Source organism: Neovison vison, chromosome 10, assembly GCF_020171115.1.
Source record: "Neovison vison isolate M4711 chromosome 10, ASM_NN_V1, whole genome shotgun sequence".
In the NCBI taxonomy this organism is placed as follows: Eukaryota; Metazoa; Chordata; class Mammalia; order Carnivora; family Mustelidae; genus Neogale; species Neogale vison.
In genome coordinates, this window is record NC_058100.1 from 64,180,140 (window position 1) to 64,199,010 (window position 18,871).

Below are 18,871 nucleotides of genomic sequence, written 5' to 3' on the forward strand. Positions count from 1 at the left end.
TATTTATATTATAATTACTTTTGACAAAGTCAAGCAGATATTAAAAAAAAATTAGGGGTGTTTGCACTGCAACTCAATGGAGATATTCATAACTCAGGTGACTTGAACTAATATTTTGATCTAGACATAGGTTATATAGCTATTTTCTGTAGCTTGCCATTTTTTCCCTAGTAAACATTTTTATTTTTTTTTAAGATGGTTTGGTTACACTGGCTAGATATTCCATAGTCACGTATCAAAAGTGCTACACAAATTCATCTCCTAGCCACTTACAATGTGAAGTGCAAACTTTGTTTTGGTAATTGTTGATTTGTTTTCAGTAGGGCAATTTGACCTGCCCATAGGCTCAGGATGACATAGTGGAGGGGTGAAAGAGGGAAGAACAGTCATTTTCCTCGACAATACTTACAAGAAGCCTACACTCTTCAGGAGTGCCAGAATGGGAAACTCTCATCTGGTCCCTCATATCTTCTGGGTCCAATATCCTGAGACAACTCAGTGGGGGTGACCATGTATACACAAATAAGAAATCATCTTTTATTCTTCAGAACATTCTCCAGCACTTGCTTGTGGAAACAGGAAGGTGCAAACCCCGTTTGTTTTAATATCTCAGAAATTCACTTGTACTGCTAAGTTGCTTTCAATAGTCAACTGTTGACTCTTTGGCTACCCCTGTGTGTAGGGTAAGGAGATAATTGCTCTGATCCCAGGGTGAGCCATCTGCTAGTACAAATTGCTCTGCGATCTGCTTCATTGAAATGCTTGTGTTCGTTCTATTACGTTGAAATGTTCATGAAACGTGGTTTATACTAAGCAGTGTTCCTGGAAAATTTGATTCTATAAATGGGCAGAACACTTTTAATTGCAAAGGCTCATCTCTCTCTTTAGATTTCTAGACTGCTTTGCTGATTTGATCTGGGGCACTGGAAGGGCAACATCCTCTGATGGCAGCTGATTGTCGATGCCTGGGGGGTAGAGCAGTGCCAATCCAAGACTCATAACGGTTTCTGAAGCCTCTTTCAAAAAACAGACATTCCTGAGTTCTGGAATCTGGGGGAAAAAAATATGTCTTGTTATTAGCATTCTAATAGTCCTTGTTGGTACTGCTGTTGGAGAGTTCAGTTAGCGTCTCATCTATCAGCTTTACTCTTGTATTGTAATACCAGACAGGGAAAGTATAATTTGATAAATGTCCTCTCCCAAATCTTTTAGTTTGCTGTGTTAATGTAAGATTAATGACCAGGATGGCATGAGATGGGATTTTTTTTTTTTTTTTTGATGTGTTGCTTTCTTTATGCCTCCTGATATCACACAGATCTGCAAAATATATCTATGGCACAAAGAGAGATTTAAGTAAGAAAGGGGAGTAAGGTCTTCAATTAATAAGACAATGTTAACATTTATAGGTGAATTTCATTATTCTTCAGACACATCTGGTGGAAATTTCAAGAAGTAAAGGTAGGGAAAGGCAGAGAGACAATGTTAGGATATTAGCAATTTCCTCCTGCCATAATACTTCTTACTTCACTGTGAATAAAGCTAATGCTAATTTATGTATTCATCCAACCTTTGAACTACAGTTTAAGAAGTCATAAAGCAAAGATTTGGGCAAGAGGGCAGATTTTCTCTGATTGAATACTCTAGTGATTTCTATCATCTGAGGTCTCTTGACATAGTAAGAATATTAGAGGACCTGGAATCACCAGGTTGACCCCCTTTCACGGATATCTTCATCAATCATGATGAAATATTTCTTCAGGTGGAATCATTTTACAAATGATGGGTGGAGATTCTATATATAGGGCCAAGAGTTAGAAATATTTCTTCAGGTGGAATCATTTTACAAATGATGGGTGGAGATTCTATATATAGGGCCAAGAGTTAGTAGATGCAGCTTCAAACAAAAAGTTATGGATCTGACCAATGAGAGCCTTCCATCACTTGCTAGTAGGCTGGACTAGACAGATGGGAATTTAGGCTCTTGTGTAGTAAATTAGTTTTAAAATTCCTCCTTTGTCTTTCCCACCTGTGTTGGGCAGCCAAGACCGAGAGAAGAGCTATTTATTTGAAACATCTCTCCTCTCTCTCTTCCTCATCTTTCAACACATTTGATCCCCTTTTTATTATCATTATTTATGTTTTGTATAACTAGAAAAATAATTTGTCATGGATTACATCTTATTTGCAGGAGGCTCTAGCAAGATGGCAACAAGGCATGCACAATATATCATAATTTAGCAGCTTCTCTTGTAACTATACAGAAGTAATGGTGGAAAAAATATATATAAACAACTCTGAGGACAGATTTTGAATGATCCAGTAATTTTGATTTATACTTGGTATTTGATGGAACTGTATTAGCCGTTAAAGTCAATGGCTAAATGATTCCCAGCACAAAATGAACCAGAAGTACAAAAGAAGCTTTACAATGCACGATTGAGAGCTCCGAGCCTCCCAGCTTCAATTTCCAAAGTGCAGTGTAAATTACAGGCCTGGTTGTCACTTTTAACTAACAATTCTACCCAATATGGTCTAGCTGGGTAATTTGTCCACTATTCCTTTATGAAACCGTAAACACCAGCTTAATTCCATTGGCTTTTCTAACGCAAGCAGCCTCATTTCTCATATCTACTGCAGAGGAGGGGTGACTCTCCTGCCTTTGATGACAATAAGCCCCACAAAACAAAACACATGTGGAACCTGGGATGGGATGGAAGGGCTTTCTGTGTCTATCAGTAGCACGGGCTGCTGATCATCTTGAGGATATCTCAAACTCCGAGGCCTCCCCGGGGTAGGACTCTCCTTTCCTTGTGTTTCCCTTCCTTAGCCAATATCCCCTCCCACCTCCTAACCATTCCCTTTGCACTTGTTTCCGCAATGGCTTTCCCTGAAACCGACAAAAAAGAAATGGCAGCGTTGGAAATCAAGTCCCAGCACTGTCCCAACATTAGCAGAAAGAGAAAAACAATCCAAATTTTAATCAGAGCCTCAAATCCAACCAAGCCAAATAAGCAATTAGGCAGGCAGGTGCTTGTTGGGCAGCCACTGATATGGACTGATTTCTACTACTTCATTAATTTGACTTGCATACCCTGGGCGATTGGGTCCGACTCCCACACACGGGATCTCTGAAGATTACAGATGTTATGAGGGAAAGGCCATTCAGACATGAGATCTTTGATCCTTGCAGGCCAGGTGGGAAAGCTCATAGATGTGCATGAGGCACTGCAGCGCTGAGGCAGAATGTTTCAGCAAGGGGCTGGATGTGGACTGGAGAATCCTCTCTCTTCTTTAACCTAAACGCAACACTGAGGCACAGAGCACGGTCGACCTTTATGTCTATCCCCCTGGTCTTTATTGAATCTCTTTTGAATCGAAGAGGATGATCCCTGCTACTATCTTTCATTTGAAAAGTGTCACTGGAATCTCAATCATACGCATTCACCAAATATTTACTAAGTTCTTACTTTGTTAAGCGTTGCAGTGGACTTTAGGGATGTAAAAACGAACACCGCTTGGCCACCATCCTTACAGAACTCAAGGGCTAGAGGGAAAGACTGACCTGTGAATAGACAGCTGTAACCACTATAATCATAATAATGTGTGTAAAAATTTGGCATAAGGATCCTGAAGAGCACTGAAGAGGGAGCAACTAACTGGGAGAGTTAGGACAGCGTTATTAAGAACAAGTGATATTAGAGCACGTTTCTAGAAGATACCTAAGAATTTACAGCTTGTAATGGGGACTTGCTGTGGTGGGGAGGGCCTGGGAGAATGTGGTCTCTACTCAGTCGAGAAGATTTCCTTGAGCCATCGCTGTTCTCAGCATCGTGCCCAATGAACTCATTATGCCAATATCCCTCCAGTGTCCGACCCTGACCTTCCCTTGAGCCATCTCCTCCAGGATGGAAAAGAAGGGGGTGGAGCTGCGGAGCGGGGAGGAGGAAACGGTGAGATTCATTACCTAAAGGTCACTTGGAGAACAAGATGAACATGATGTGGCTTCTCTTTGGAAGCACATCTTCTCTTGAGCTGCCAAAAATGCCACCATTTAAGAAGACACTGGCAGAGTTTTACTCTTTAATTTCTCTGCTCATTAAGCCTTCACTTCTGAGGTGTGAAAATGACTCCAGGCTGGTAATAAACTGCTGGAGAAGTCATTATTTTAAAAAGGATCTTGCTCCCAAAGGGGATGGAGTGGTACAAAGCACAATTGGTCCAAGATCAGCTCCTCTGTAGGATGGTGATTGTTCAAATGTTTTAGTTATCATAAGAATAAAAAAGGGCTGTCTGGTTACAGTCAGAAAAGATGAAACGCAAAGTACCCAGATCTACTCAATAATCACACTAGTCTGTTTTGGGGGGTGGGGAGAAGGCACATTTCAATGGGGGAAAATTATAGTATTGTTATAGCTTGTGTATTATAATGCAAAGACAGCTGAAAAGGTTCTGAAAGGATCGAAGAAGACAGAAGTCACTTTCAGAGAATTTTGTGATGTTAAAGAAGGGATCTGGAATACGTTGGAATAATAATAATAATGCTGCTAATAATAACACAATGCTCTTGGAGTGGTAAATGTCACTCACCTTCACTTTTGAGAGAACTTAGTCCCCTGTAGGACCCCTTCAGTTTTGTTTTTTCACAGGGCTCTCATTTTACCCCCAAATTAGTAAGGGGCAGAAAAGTTTCTCTTGACTAACACAGAATCTCCCCTTATCCACAGGGGATACACTCCAAGCCCCCCAGGGGATGCCTGGAACGTCTCATAGTCCCCACCCCTATATACACTATGTGTTTTGCTGTTTATACACGCATATGAAGCTCAAATTTATTTTTTAATTTAATTTTATTATTAAATACAATTATTAAATAAATTAAAACTTTTCTTAAGATTTTATTTATTTATTTGACACAGAGATAGAGAGCACAAGGAGGCAGTGTAGCAGGCAGGAGAGGGTAGAAGCAGGTTCTCTGCTAAGTGAGGAACCCCATGCAAGGTTGGATCCCAGGGCCCTGGGATCATGACCTGAGCCAAAGGCAAAGGCTTAACCCACTGAACCACCCAGGCGCCACATTAATTTATAAATTAGGTCCAGTAAGAGATTAACAACAATAATTAATAATAAAATAGAACAATGATAACGATATACTATAATAAAATTTCTGTGAATGTGATCTCTCTCTCAAAATATACTGCACTTACCCTTCTTATGATGATGTGAGATGATAAAATCCCTAGTGATGAGAGGAAGTGAGGGGAATGATATAGGCATTGTGACACACTATTATTAGTCTACCACTGACTTTCTGACACTATGTCAGAAGGGGAATCATCTGCTTTTAGACCTGGAGTACCTAGAACCTCAAAAGCGAAAGCATAGATAAATGGAGGCCATTGTATTTTCCTAAGGCAGTAAGTCCCAGACTTTTGGGACATCAACTCTCTGTGTCTTTTCCCTCCTTTCCTTCTTCCCTTCTTTCTTTCCTCCCTCCCTGCCTCCCTCCCTTCCTTCCTCCAGTTCTTTCTTCAGGGCTTATGGCTCTATTTCTCCCCTAAACACCATCACGAAGAAGGCAACATCTGCATTTCTAAGTAAAAGTAAATTAAGACAATTTGATTTTGAGAAATTTTTGAGCCTGCAGTAGAACCCAGTGAGGTAATCAGACAGCTCCTGTGTTGTTGTCTAAGTGGGATTGTGGGAAGTATAGAGGGAAGAATGATTGGTTGAATGTGGATAAAATGTTATTCTAAGGATTCTGCTTTTCATCCAGCATTTTTAAAGTCTGAGCAATCAGCTCCCTCTGCTTGGGCCAATTAAGGGGCGTGATTAGAGGGAAATTGAAGCTGCCGGCTGGTGATCCAGGGATAATGTTTCTCTTCAGGAGGTAATCTCTTCTCTGGGAAAGAGAGTTCACTCAGTCACCTCACCTCTGACCTAGAGCCATTGGACCTCTGATGGGGGAAAGGAATAGTAAAACCTCTGTGGCCTATGCAAGCTTTTTGGCTTTTCTCCTGAGGTTACTAATTATTTCCCTCCACAGCAATTTGGTCACATGTCTTCCATGCAGAATCGCCCAGGGACTTGGCCTTCACTTCTAAGGACTCATTCACAGGTTTCCTTCTGCCACCAGGTACATGACCTTGTACAAATACATAGCAGATGCTACTCAAGGCATAAACCGAATAACTGTCCTTCTGGTGTCTGCTCTCTGGCTCTGTGGTCCAAATAGCATTCACAAGTGATAGCTCACCTCTTCTCCCACCCCTTACATCATCTGGCTAGCTTCCATGGGATCATACTTCAGCCCTTTGACAGTCACTTCTGCATCAATAGGGAACTAATGAGAGGACTGAATTTTACTCACCAAAAGAAAGCACAAAGGAAGAAAGAGAAGGTGATCTCAACTGGAGTGATGTGGTAGGATTCTCTCCTATTTTTTGGGTTGGCTTGATAAATGAGGCTGGTGCAGGAATTTTATCAAATAGAATTCCTATGTCTTGTTGGAACAGCTCAAAAAGCTTTGCCCTCACAACCTGTGCTAAAACACTGTCACTACCTCCAGCTCCAACTTCACTATCACCTTCACCATCTCCTCTGTTTCCTTCTTTATGCTCAATGTCACTATGATCACCTCCATCATCTCCTCCATTTCCACCTTCACACTCAATGTCACTGTGATCACCTCCATCATCTCTTCCATTTCCACCTTCACACTCAATGCCACTATGATCACCTCCATCATCTCTTTCATTTCCACTTTCATACTCAATGCCCCGATGATCACCTCCACCACCACCTTCCCCTCCACCCTGGTACCACTCCCGCTACTACTTCTACCCCTACCATCTTCCCTTCCATCACCACTAGCATTGCACCCTCAGTCATTTAAGATCAGCAAATAAACAGGCAATGGCATCTTCCTTATATTCAAATAAGGTATTGATCAGTCTGCCTTCCCTCTAGTTCCTTTTCTTTTGGGAGTTCCAACCAAAATGATCAGTTGATTATTTACTTAATTTTTAAAATGTACCTTTATTTTATTTAAAACTTAGACATTAACACTGAAAATTCTCAAAATACAAATATATCCCTTTCACACAAATGGTAGCAGACTGCATGCAACACTTATTTTTAATTCTTCCTTAACACAATGACTTGGATGTCATTCCAAAAGAGTACATCAAGAGCTTCATTCTTCTTTTATATTTATTTGAAATTAAATTTTAGCTCTTAAGTTATATTGGTTCTTTCCCTTTATGCTATTTGGGTTTATTTTGATGTTTTCATTCTAATTTCTTTTGAAGGATGCTTAGCTCATTGATTTTCAATCTTTCTATTTTTCTAATATGAATAATTATGGCGATACATTTCTATGTATTCTATTAGCTTCATTCCAGGTCACAGTATTTACATTATTTTGTGATTTTTCAGTTCAAAATATTTTAAAATTTCCATTATGCCTTATTCTTTGACCTATTTAAAAGTATGTTTCCTGACAGAGATTTATCAAGGTATCTTTTTGTTATTGATTTTTAGCTCAATTGCATTGTTGTCAGAGAATGTATTCTGTAGTTTTTTATAATTGTCCTTTTGGTCTATGTCTCAGTATATGATTATTTTTTAAAAATCTAGTAGCTGAGGCTCTGTTAAAATAGTTTCTCTTAAAGGCAGGTCTTGTTAAGAACATAATACTCTGGTATATTTTAAAATGGTTTCTTTTCCCCTTTTTCTCTGGTAGCATGAGGGGGTTTTTCTCTATACTCACTGTGAGAACTTGGTACAGTTTGTGGGGGTAAAACTCATAAAAGTGTTGGTGCACCGTGCCCCCTCAAATACTGAGCCCCATGGACTTTTTAACTCTCAGACCCATCTGCTCTGAGCACCTAGCAATTCTTCAATTACAGTTTCGGTTCTGCTACCCCAGTACTGGTTTCTATAGAGGTTTTTTGCTCCTTTAAGTTGTGATTCTTTGTATCTGCCTCTCAGTCTCTCCAATTCTGGGGGCATCAGTTTGCTTCTGTGACCTCAATTCTCTGATGGATTTAAGAGAGTCATTGACTCTCCCTTTAGCTGTGTGTGTGTGTGTGTGTGGTGATGGGAATCATGTCTTCGAAGCTTCTTACATGCTGAGTTTGAAACACTTTTCCTCAAATGCTGTCATTTTCTTAAATTGAAGTATAATCGACATACAGTGTCCTATTAGTTCCAGGTGTCTATCATAGTGATTTGATATTTTTGTACATTATGAAATGATCCCTACGATAAGTCTAGTTACCAACAGTCACTATACAGTTATTGCAACATTATTAACAATATTTCCAATGCAGTATATCTCCAGAAATACTTATTTTATTAACCGTGAATTTGTACTTCTTAGTTCCCTTCACCTGTGTTGCCTGTTTCCATCAAACCTTCCTTTCTCTGTTAACTAACAGTTTGTTTCCTGTACCTATGGGTATTTCTGTTTTGTTTTGTTTGCATGTTTTCTTTTTCAGATTCCACATATAAGTGAAATCATAGGGTATTTGTCTTGCTCTGTCTGACTTATTTCACTTTGCATAATATCTCCTAGGTTCATCTATGTTATTGAAACTGATAAGATTTCAATCATTTTATGGCTGAGAAATATTCTGATGTTTGTATATACTACATCTTTATCCTATTCATCTATGGATAAAACTTGGGTTGCTTCCAGATCTTGACTTTTGTAAATAATGCTGCAATAAACACAGGGGTACATAAATGTCCTTGAATTGGTGGTTTCATTTTCTGTAGATAAATACCCAGAAGTGAAATTACTGTATCAGGTGGTCTTTAATTTTTTAATTTTTTGAGGAAATTCCATGCTATTTTCCATAGAGGCTGCACCAATTTATGTTACTACCAACAGAGCAGAAGTGTTTCCTTTTCTCCACATTCTTGCCAATACTTGTCATTTTTTTTTTTTTTGTCTTTCTGATACTAGCTAATCTGACAGGTGTGAGGTGGTATCTCATTGTGGTTTTGATTTGCTTTTCCCTGGTGATGAGTGATTCCGAGTATATTTTCCATGTGCCTGTTGGCCATCTGTATGTCTTCTTTGGAAAAATGTCTATTTTAATCAGCAGCCCATTTTTTAAATTGGATTTTTTGTTTGTTTGCTTATTTATTTTATTTATTTATTTTATTTATAAAGATTTTATTCACTTATTTGAGAGAGAGAAGACAGAAAGCATGGGGTGCCAGGGGGTGGGAGGGGAGGGGCAAAGGAAGAAGCAGACTCCCTGCTGAGCAGGGAGTCCCACAGTTCAGGGATGGATCCCAGGACCCTGGGATTATGACCTGAGCTGAGGGCAGAGTCTTAACTGACTGAGCCACCCAGGTGCCTCTGTTTTATTTATTAATTTTATTTTTGAATTATATCCATTCTTTATATTTTGGGTATCACCTCTTTATTGGATAAATGATTTGCAAATATATTTTCTGATTCAGTAGGTTGCCTTTTTATTTTATTGATGGTTTCCTTCACTATGTAAAACCTTTTTAGTCTGATATAATCCCATTTGTTTATTTTAGCTTTTGCTGCCCTTACCTGAGGAAATTAGTCCAGAAAAAATATTGCTAAGACTAATGTCAAGGTGGTTATTGCTGATGCTTGCTTTTATGAGGAGTTTTATGGTTTCCAGTTTTACATTCAAGTGTTTAATTCATTTTGAATTTACTTTTATTATATGGTGTAAGATAGTGGTCCAGTTTTATTCTTTTGCATGTAGCTGGTTTTCCCAGCACCATTTATTGAAGACTTTGTCTTTTCCTAATGTATATTCATGCCTTTTTTGTCATAGAATAGTTGACCATATGTGAGTGGATTTATTCTCTATACCTATACCATTGATTTAGTGTCCATTTTTATGCCAGTACCATACTTTTTAATTATTATAGCTTCATAGTATAGTTTGAAATCAGTAAGCATGATACCACCAGCTTTGTTCTCCTTTCTTTGGCTACTGCTTTGGCTATTCAGTCTTTTGTGGTTCCATACAAATTTTAGGATTCTTTTTGTTCTGTGAAAAATGCCATTGGTATTTTGATGAAGATTGCACTGAATCTGTAGATTAATTTATATAGTTTGGACATTTTAACAATATCAGTTTTTCCAATCCATGAGCATGGTATATCTTTCCATTTACTTGTATCTTCAGTTTTTTTTTTTGTTTTTGTTTTTTGTTTTAAGCAATGGTTTACAGTTCTCAGCATACAAATCTTTCACCTCTTTAGCTAAATTTATTCCTAGATATTTTATTAATGCTGTCATTTTAAAAGATAGATACTTTAACTTTTGTTGTGGGGATGAAAATTTTTTTCTTTTACCCTTCTAGGTTCTTTGGGTGTTCTAATAATTATATTAATGTTCGAGATTTTAACAAGAGAAAAATGAATTTAATTATATACAGGGGCCTCTCAAACACAATGAGATGCAAGGACAAGCTGGGAAACTGAGGCTTATATGCCATCTTGAGTTAAGGAAAGAATTAGAGGCCTGGGACTTCAGTGGGGAAAGAGTGATTCACAGGATGATAAGAAAAGCAGATGTTTGGTAATTAGACTTTTGTCCTACCATACAGATAGGTCATTCAGGAAAAAAACAAAACAAAACAAAACAAAAAAAACATCTCTTGGTAATAGCTCTCTTTCTGAACCATGTGGCCTATCTAAATTATTTTAGGTAGTTTAAGGGAGAGGCATCAGTTTTTCTTGAGTCTGATGGGTCTTGATTGCATTTAGCTCAAAACAGTCCACATTAAAAAAATAACACATTTTAGGGATACTTGTTCTGAACGCCTCTATTTTTTTTTCTTTAAGTAGCAATTAGAGTGGTTTTCAAATAAATTCCAATGATTTTTGTATCTGAACTTTTTAAGGATCTGTTTTGTATCTGAAATTTTTAAGGATATGTTTCTATTTCTTGTTTTCTGATGGTTCTCCTACTACCTTTTTTCCTTACATCATTCATAAGAAAAGCTTATGACTAGCACAGCTGTGCCACCCATGGCTCTTAAAAATTATTTGTTTAGGTTCTCATAGACCCTGGATGAAGGTATCTTCCACCAGAGTTAACTTGCATTTCTGTTTCTAGGTATCTGAAGATAATAGAACCAGACTTGACATTTTTTGACCACTCTGACCATGACAATTTGAGCAATTGCTAGCAGATTGTCAAAACTTGGTTTACAGCTAGTTAAAAGCTGGGTTTGTTTTTCTCCCCCAGGTCATCATTTTATCCTTCCCTCCCCCCACCTCTTGTCAGGATGTGGGAGATTTGTTTCTAAGGAGCCTCTCTCCTAAGAGGGTAGGACTTTAATATACTGGGTGTGTGTGTGTGTGTGTGTGTGTGTGCACATGCATACGTGCACGCACAAGTGCCTGCCCACAAGCATGTGCCAAAGGGACATTGTTTTATAGTACTGCCCACCTTGGTTTTCAGTTTGCCCTTTTTACCTAGAAAAGCCATCAAAATTTTAGCTCAGTTTTATAGCCATTTCCTCTCAATTGTCAAATGCCCCAGGGGAAAAGCAGCATGGAATCCCACCTTACTCCTCTGAGTTCTCAACTTTTTCTCTATCTTAAGCCCAGTAATAACTCCTTTCAGCTCTTCGATACTTTTATTTAGAACAGCTATTTTGAATTCATACCATTTGTGTGTCTCCATTTCTTTGGGGTCAGTTGCTGGAAGTTTACTGTTTTCCTTCAGTGGTGTTATATTGCCCCAATTTTTCTTGATCTCTGTAGCCTTGCAAAGGTATCTCTGCATTTGAAGAAGCAGTCACCTCTTCTAGACTTTATGGTCTGATTTTAGTGAGGAAGGACCTACTACTATGGATGGGCAGGGACACACTGGGGCATGCTGTGACCCCAAGTTAGGGGTGCAGAGTATTAAGGGCAGGGGCATAAGGTGACTCCAGATGGGAGGGATGCGAATTCTAATCAGTTTAGGCCACTGGGGTTCACAACAACAATAACTGTGTGGTTCTTGGCAAGAGTTGTAAGGGTTCTCCAGTGGCTGTGAGGGTTTTTGATGTCCTCAGCAGCGTGTCCAGATCCAGCGGCTGGGGACCAATGCAGACTAGCAGTGATGGGCAGAGTGGGTGGTGTGCACATGTTCCATCACAGGGGCCCAGCTGCAGGTGCCTGTGAAATAGCAAGGCCCAGCTGTAGAGTCACATGGTGTTGAGGGCCAAACCCAGCAGTAGGAAACCAGGCCAGCTGTGGGTTTACTGGAAGCTGTGGGGGTCCTGGCTGTCAGCATGAACTCATGTTGTTTTAGTTTCTCACCAAAGGCAAATGTGGTGATGGAACCTGGTGATGGGAGTCGGGATGGCAGTGCAGGTGCATAGCTGTGGGCTGGGTGCAAGTGAGCCTAGGAGTGCTGGCAAGTGAAGTGACAAGAGCCACGGTTGGATCCGTCTGGGCCCAGGACCAACTATGGGGGCCTGGGATGGCTGTGTGCCCTCCTGGGGCTGCTGGGGCTAGCCAGGAGCATGCAAATGGCAGTGGAATCAGGGGCCAGTGTCTAGACTGGTGCCTTGCATGCTTATGGCCACAGATGCCTGGGCTGAAGGCTCTTGTGGGAATCCTGAGCTCCTTGGAGAGGAAAGATTTGGGCAGCAAGTTTTAGGGAACATGACAACATGTGGGGAGAAAACCTCATTAGTGAAGTCTGTGGGGATACCAGGACGACTGTCCTGGCCATTGGTTTCATGGGCAAAAGCTGTTGGGGTCCTCCGCACAGCTGGGGTCCTCTGCACAGCTGGGGCCCATGATCTGTCCTCAGTGAAACCTGGGGGTACCTGCAGTCTCGACAAGAATTTTTAACGTCCTCAACAATGAAGGCCAACAGACTCTTGTGCAGAGCAGGCTACTTGGAACTGCATTGTCTCCCACTGCTTAACTGATACATAGCCCCTGCCCTTCTGTCTTCTTCCTAGATGTCTCTAGATGTTTCAGCCTTTCTCCATCTTTGGGGAGGGGGGTGAAATGGAAGCAGGTACTTTGTGAAGTGCCCTGAAAAGTTGGGATAGGTGGCTGCTCACCTCAGTTTCCCTTTACTGGTGAGGGAAACTCTTTTGACCTGAGGAGTTCCCTCTTGGGGCTGAGCAATAATGGCCTGAGAGATGGACTGATATAGGCAAAATATTCTTTCGACCTTTTTTGTGCCATATTTCCAGCTATTTTGTTTCGCTGTATTGCTGAAGCTTCTTAACTGGACTCCTGAGCTCTCCCTGGGATATTTTTAATCAAGGATAGCTATCTACCTTTTGTCTGTACTGTCATTTGCAAATATCTTCTCCCATTCCGTGGGTTGCCTCTTTGTTTTTTTGACTGTTTCCTTTGCTGTGCAGAAGCTTTTGATTTTGATGAAGTCCCAAAAGTTTATTTTAGCTTTTGTTTCCTTTGCCTTTGGAGACATATCTTGAAAGAAGTTGCTGTGGCTGATATCGATGAGATTACTGCCTATGTTCTCCTCTAGGATTCTGATGGATTCCTGTCTCACGTTGAGGTCTTTTATCCATTTTGAGTTTATCTTTGTGTACGGTGTAAGAGAATGGTCAAGTTTCATTCTTCTACATATAGCTGTCCAGTTTTCCCAGCACCATTTATTGAAGAGACTGTCTTTTTTCCACTGTATATTTTTTCCTGTTTTGTCGAAGATTAATTGACCATAGAGTTGAGGGTCCATATCTGGGCTCTCTACTCTGTTCCACTGGTCTATGCGTCTGTTTTTATGCCAGTACCATGCTGTCTTGGTGATCACAGCTTTGTAATAAAGCTTGAAATCAGGTAACGTGATGCTGCCAGCTTTATTTTTTTCAACATTTCCTTAGCGATTCGGGGTCTTTTCTGATTCCATACAAATTTTAGGATTATTTGCTCCAGCTCTTTGAAGAATGCCGATGGAATTTTGATCAGAATGGCATTAAAAGTATAGATTGCTCTAGGCAGTATAGACATTTTAACAATGTTTATTCTTCCGATCCAAGAGCATGGAATGGTCTTCCATCTATTTGTGTCTTCTTCAATTTCTTTCATGAGTGTTCTGTAGTTCCTCGAGTACAGATCCTTTACCTTTTTGGTTAGGTTTATTCCCAGGTATCTTATGGTTCTTGGTGCTATAGTAAATGGAATCGATTCTCTAATTTCCCTTTCTGTATTTTCATTGTTAGTGTATAAGAAAGCCACTGATTTCTGCACATTGACTTTGTATCCTGCCATGTTGCTGAATTGCTGTATGAGTTCTAGTAGTTTGGGGGTGGAGTCTTTTGGATTTTTCATATAAAGAATCATGTCATTTGCGAAGAGAGAGAGTTTGACTTCTTCATTGCCAATTTGGATACCTTTTATTTCTCTTTGTTCTCTGATTCCTGTTGCGAGGACTTCTAATACTATGTTGAACAAGAGTGGTGAAAGTGAGCATCCTTGTCTTGTTCCTGATCTCAACGGGAAGGCTGCAAGCTTTTTCACATTGAGGATGATATTTGCTGTGGGTCTTTCATAGATAGATTTGATGAGCTTCAGGAATGTTCCCTCTATCCCTATACATTGAAGCGTTTTAATCAGGAATGGATGCTGGATTTTGTCAAATGCTTTTTCTGCATCAATTGAAAGGACCATGTGGTTCTTCTCTCTTCTCATATTAAACATTGATATCCAGGATCTATAATGAACTCTTCAAACTCAACACACACGAAACAGGCAAACATATCAAAAAATGGGCAGAAGATATGAACAGACACTTCTCCAATCAAGACATACAAATGGCTATCAGACACATGAAACAATGTTCATCATCATTAGCCCTCAGGGAGATTCAAATTAAAACCACATTGAGATATCACCTTACACCAGTTAGAATGGCCAAAATTAACAAAACAGGAAACAACATGTGTTGGAGAGGATGTGGAGAAAGGGGAACCCGCTTCCACTGTTGGTGGGAATGCAAGTTGGTGCAGCCTCTTTGGAGAACAGTGTGGAGATTCCTCAAGAAATTAAAAATAGAGCTTCCCTACGACCCTGCAATTGCACTCCTGGGTATTTACCCCAAGGATACAGATGTCGTGAAAAGAAGGGCCATCTGTACCCCAATGTTTATAGCAGCAATGGCCACGGTCCCCAAACTGTGGAAAGAACCAAGATGCCCTTCAACGGATGAATGGATAAGGAAGATGTGGTCCATATACACTGTGGAGTATTATGCCTCCATCAGAAAGGATGAATACCCAACTTTTGTAGCAACATGGATGGGACTGGAAGAGATTATGCTGAGTGAAATAAGTCAAGCAGAGAGAGTCAATTATCATATGGTTTCACTTATTTGTGGAGCATAACAAATAGCATAGAGGACAAGGGGTGTTAGAGAGGAGTAGGGAGTTGGGGTAAATTGGAAGGGGAGGTGAACCACGAGAGACTATGGACTCTGAAAAACAATCTGAGGGGTTTGAAGTGGCGGGGGGGTGGCAGGTTGGGGTACCAGGTGGTGGGTATTATAGAGGGCACAGATTGCATGGAGCACAGGGTGTGGTGAAAAAATAATGAATAATGTTTTTCTGAAAATAAATAAATTGAAAAAAAAAAGGATAGCTATCTAAATTTCAATTCTATTGGGACACGGAAGCTGGGGTCATCTACTCTGCCATCTTGATGATGTCATTGTCTCAGCCCTTTGATACTTCAAAGAAATTACTAAAGAAAAATATATCCAGCATTTTATTTGTTTTCCCCTGGAAATTAACCCAAATGACCTAGTGTCATTACTAGAAGCAGATGTCTCCTATATGTTTTCAAGTTGTCCTTGATTATTCTTTTGAACTTTTGCTCAAAGATGTGTCAATATATCTTTTCTACCAATCCAAAATCTCATTTTCAAAACCATTTTGTCCCAGAATTTTTTGCAGCAAAATGGGAACCTGCTTTGTCTCTACTGGTTTATTCAGAGATATACAGGGAAGAGGCATGCTTATAGCCCCTGCAATCTGATCCATTTGGCTGGTTCTGATCCTGGCAGAGGGTAGCGGGAGAGGTCTTGTGACCCTGGCCTCAGATAGCTAGTCCAGCTAGACAGATGGTCCTGTAGGCATAGGATTTCAAATGACTCCTTCACATACCTAAATCATTCTTCTACCCTCAGATTTTACTCCACTAAGGATTTTTCTATTCTTTTCTTTTCCTTTCTTTTTCTAATCTTTCTATTCTTGGGTCGTTATTGACGTTCCAGTTCTCTACCTCTTTCTCAGACCTGAATTGTCTCTTGTGAGATGTTAATTCTTTTTTTAATTTTTCAGACATCTCCTAATTTATTACTCCTCTTTGAACCACATCAGGAGTTGAGAAGGTCTGGATCCAAGATAAAGCTTTTCTGCTTTCCACACTATATCTCTTTGCTGAGTCTCAAACGATGACATTTTTTGAAGGTTTACTATGTGTGCTAGCCATTTTACTCATTATCTTGCTGAAATTTTACTCACGTCATGCATGATTGTTTGGAAGACAAATATTACATGTGAAAGATTTGTCTTACAGATTTCAGACATCGATCATTTTCTTGTTTTTGTTTGCTTATGTGCCTTCTCTCTTTGTTTCAGTTTGAACCCTTGGGGATCATTTTATCTAAAAGTTTTCTTTTCAAAGATGAATAAACCAGGAGTCAAAGAGTTTAATTTTTGCAGATCATACAGGTAACTCATAACAGAATTAGGTTTAGACCTATAGAACTGACAATAGTACAGAGAATTTCCTTCTACCTTTAGCCCAGATTCCCCTATTGTTAATATGTCATGTGATCATATTCCAGTGATCAAAAGTATGAAGTTAGTGTTGGTACAATAGTATTAGCTAAGCTACATATTTTATCCTGATTTCACCAGTTTCTGCACTGATTTCTTCCTTCTGTCCGAGGACCCAATCCAGAATGCTTTGTTCCATTTAGTTCCTGTCTCTTTAGTCTCCTCTAGTTTTTGACGTTCCTGTTTTCCCTCGTCTTTCTTGACCAGGATAATTTTTAAGACTTCTGGTCAGGTATTTTGCACAATGTTTTTCAGTTTGGATTTGTCTGATGTTTTTTCATGACTGACTGAGATCATACATTTTTCTAAAAATACTATGGATGTGATATATATGGCCTCTTCAGTACACTGTATCAGGGCTGTGTGGTGCTGGCATCTCACAACTGGTGGTGCTGATATTGAACACTTGATTAAGGAGGCATCTGCTCGGTTTCTCCCCCGAAAGCTGTTATCTTTCCTTTATAATTAATACATATTTGGAGGGAGGTATTTTTTCCGTTTCTCCATAATCTTTTGCCCCCTAATTTTAGCATCAGTTTGTTGTTAAATCTGTATTTTACCTTTTATAAAACAAACCTCTCTAGCAAGAGAAAATGGTATCAAATTTTCACATTCTGCCTGAAGGACCAAGGGGACAGTATGGGGTAGTTTATGTTGAAACCAAAAGAGAGAGTTGATATGAATTTGAACTGATGTAGAAATGTGATGTATCAGAGTAGGATATAGACTAGAATATGGATCAGAAGTGGTAAATGAAACCCAGATGCAAATGGCATCCAGACTTAGGACCAGGCTGTTATATGAAAAAAACTTGGACAAGACACATAAGCTAAAACCATGCAAAATGATAAAGACTACTCAATTTGAAGATATGGGTGGAAAGTGAAATGTCAGATAGAGAAGCAACTACAGCTACCTAAAGCACTGTGAAGGGAGTGCCAGCGGAATGGGGGTTTACTAGGGAAGACTATTATAAAAGGCTTTTGACAGAGGGGCATTTTCACCAATCAAAATGAGATTCCATAATAACAGAGAAATAGTCAACTTAAGCAGATATTATAATTATTTGTGGAGGACTTTTTTACCATATCCATTAAGGGACACATAATTGGAGCCCAGTTGCCATTATTCTTGTTTTTGCTTTACTGGTCTTGGCCACATCCATTGTTTCTTCCCCTCTCTTCTCTCTCCTTCATAATCTCAGAGAGGAGATTTAGTGGGGTCATGAGCCAAATGACCCAAAGAGGAAGCACAGAGTAATTCCCTTCCTTTGCCTCCTTTTCTGTATTGGGAATCCTTTAATGGGAAAAGTAGATTGTTATAGAATGTCTCATTGCTCCCGAGCTTCCTTTTTCCACTTTTCTGACAGAAAGGAGTTTTGAACAGTCCCTGTCATCTATTAGGGAAGTGCCTTGTAAGGTCTAAGAGAATTATGGAGAGAAGAGAAGACGGAAAGCAGGAACAAGAGAGAGCCAGGAGGTCAAGAAGTAAGAAGTACAGTCCTGTCCAGTCTAGACTTTTGGGACAGGAGGATGTCAGGGTGCAGGGTGTGTAGATGCCTGGAACATCCCTCTGACATATTTCTCAGGATCCCAAGCAAGGGGTTGGAGGGTAGATTGTCCATTGAGGCAATGTTAATTTCACAGGCTGGGGAATCCTTAAAAGACTTTTTTGCTCTTTATCTTTGTGTTGACAATGTTAATATCAAGATTTTAAGTTTGATAGTGGAGAACAGCCTGCTTTGGGATGGCCATCCATGTCTCTTCTATTTTTTTTATACTGCTTCCAAGTTTGAAAATGCAACTTCTCCCGTGAAGGGTAAGATAGGTAATGTAAACCACCTTAAAATCAATCAACTTACCAAGGACAAACAAGGCAGTTACTTTTGAAGCACTTAAGTCTTGGGCTAGTTGTCTATTGCCAATGTAATGATTTACCACAAATTAGCAGATTTGTATAACATAAATTAATTATCTTTAGCTCAGGAGTCAGAATGGTTCTTGCAGGGTCTAAAATCAAGATGTCTGCAGGGCTGAATTCCTTATTGGAGG